At 29.3% G+C, this 2225-nt stretch overlaps 1 long non-coding RNA gene across 1 annotated transcript; it reads right to left on the minus strand.

Moving 5' to 3' along the window:
• Window positions 1-517: 517 nt before the first annotated feature.
• LOC110656704 (uncharacterized) lies at window positions 518-1779 on the minus strand. Its single transcript, XR_009151381.1, has 2 exons — window positions 1648-1779; window positions 518-706 (listed from the first exon to the last, which is right to left on the minus strand). It is a non-coding gene; the product is annotated as an uncharacterized LOC110656704 (long non-coding RNA).
• Window positions 1780-2225: the final 446 nt, after the last annotated feature.

A 2225-nucleotide genomic window follows, 5' to 3' on the forward strand; every position in this document is an offset into this window, starting at 1 on the left:
ATTCCTTTCTTCTATTCTTCTGTTACTCATGTTGCTACTCTGTGATTGAAGGAGTTGTTGGTCTGAGCTCCATCGTCAGGTCTTGAGAAGTCTATGAGACCAATTCCTGACATTTACTCACATGAAAGAAATCATTAGCTCTTATGAGTGGAAGATGATTTTAAGTTAGGGTTTTTGTTGAAAATGGGTGTTTAATTAAAGCTTGAGTGGATTTATGATTGATTATGTAAAAAAAGGATGTGAATGAAGGGAGGAAGATGAAACTTGGGGTGTTGAGTGCTCTTTTCTTTTCTTTTTTTTTTTTTTTTGCTGCTCACAAAAGGGACGGGAATAACTTTGGCACTTTTGAGCCTCTTCCCTCTTTTTATTATTATTATTATTATTATTATTATTATTAGTCTAGAGATTTCTCAAAGGTACTAAGATATTGGCTTCATCACTTTGTGTCATGGGCTCTCATAAATTTGAGTTAATGGGCTGAGTATTACAAAAACACCAAGATTTGAAGAAGAACACATAACCAGGAAAATGCTAGTTTCAACAATTGGACACCAAGAATTGAAACAAAAGCACATGGACAGGAAAATGCTAGTTTCAACAATTGGACAGATAGTCCCCTTCTAATTCCTGGCTTGTAGTTGCTCCAAAAGCTAATAGAACAATTGCCATCCACCACATATTAGACAATTTCCTCCTCAGAAATAACCTTAAGCATAAAAAATAATAATTAAAAAAAACAGATAATCAAACCATCATTTTCAATTGTGTTAAGCTTATTCCAAAAGACATCAATACAAGATAAAAGCCAATGGTGAAAGAAATAGGTAATATTTATGCATATTTAAGTGAGAAGGAAGTAGGCACCTGAATAATATGCCAGTGATAACAATCTACAAATTACCCATTATCTGATATCTATACATATCCAAAGGAGTGTAGCAAACTTGATATTTTTATGAATTAGTTATATTACTGATGGAATATGACATAATCAGCTGCAGTTATGTTCAATGTTCTACTTAAGATTTTAAGTGAAAAATAAAATACCTTAAAAATTCAGCAAGAAATGGTACAGTTGCATAATCGTAAAAATGACAAGCGGATACATTAGCTTCAGAAAATTTAGCAAACTCCATAGCTATGATTTTCTAATACCAGTGAAAATTAGCTTTTAAGAGAGATGTTCCATCAAATAATCACTGTTTTCCATCAAATAATCACTGTTAGAATCTTGTTATTCTCAATTTGATTTGATTTCCCATCCTAGCGATTCGAATAATCACAAATATACCAGAATCATGATTGAATCTTTCGATTTGATAGTGAAATCGGGTGAATCAATATGAATCTTGATTCACAGATATACCCACAAGCATTTTGCTTCGTTTTCGGCCTATACTTTGAATCAAAATAAGGTATAAAGTTACTTTCAGAAATTTCAATTATTTGAAAAGGATGGATTACATTTTTTTTTTATTATTATTATCAAAAAGAAAGAAAATTTAGGTTTTGACTAATGACGAATTGCTCTCGAATCAAGCAATCAACAGCAAAATTGTTGGTAGATTTCAGATTTATAGAGCTTGAGAACGAAGAGAAAAAAGAAATTAGAGCGATCTAATTGTTGAAATGGTGAAGCTTACTGACCTAAGAGCTAGTGAGAATGGTGAGAAGTGAGTCTGCGTTCCGCTCCTCTTTCTCCGTTAGCTGCTTACTTCAATTCTGGTTTGATTTAATTTCACTTGGATTTAACATTGATTCCAATTTTCTAAAATAATTTTATATAATTGCTGTTATAAAGATTATATTTAAATTATTATTTAATTTTTTAAATAATTTTACTTTATTAATAATTATCATTAAATGTATTATTACAATGTTATTTAATAATAAAATATATAATCAATGTAAATTAAAATTAAAATAATTTTAAAAAAAATATAATATATTTTAAAATTATAAAATATATTAAAAATTAAAATATATTCTATAATATATTCATAAATATATAATTAAAGATTATAAACTGATTTAATATATAATAAAAAACTTCGACTAAATAGTTTATATTTAGCCAGTCTTAAGTCCGGATAAAGGAGGAGGATTGTGGTAGGTGACAATCAGTATAAAAATTTCGTCACATCTTATGATATAGATTCAAATGATATAAACGTTTGAGCGTCCTCTGCTTACGATGCGCTACATTGAAGTTCGGGTATAGTGAG

This window comes from Hevea brasiliensis, chromosome 9, assembly GCF_030052815.1.
Source record: "Hevea brasiliensis isolate MT/VB/25A 57/8 chromosome 9, ASM3005281v1, whole genome shotgun sequence".
Lineage (NCBI taxonomy): Eukaryota > Viridiplantae > Streptophyta > Magnoliopsida > Malpighiales > Euphorbiaceae > Hevea > Hevea brasiliensis.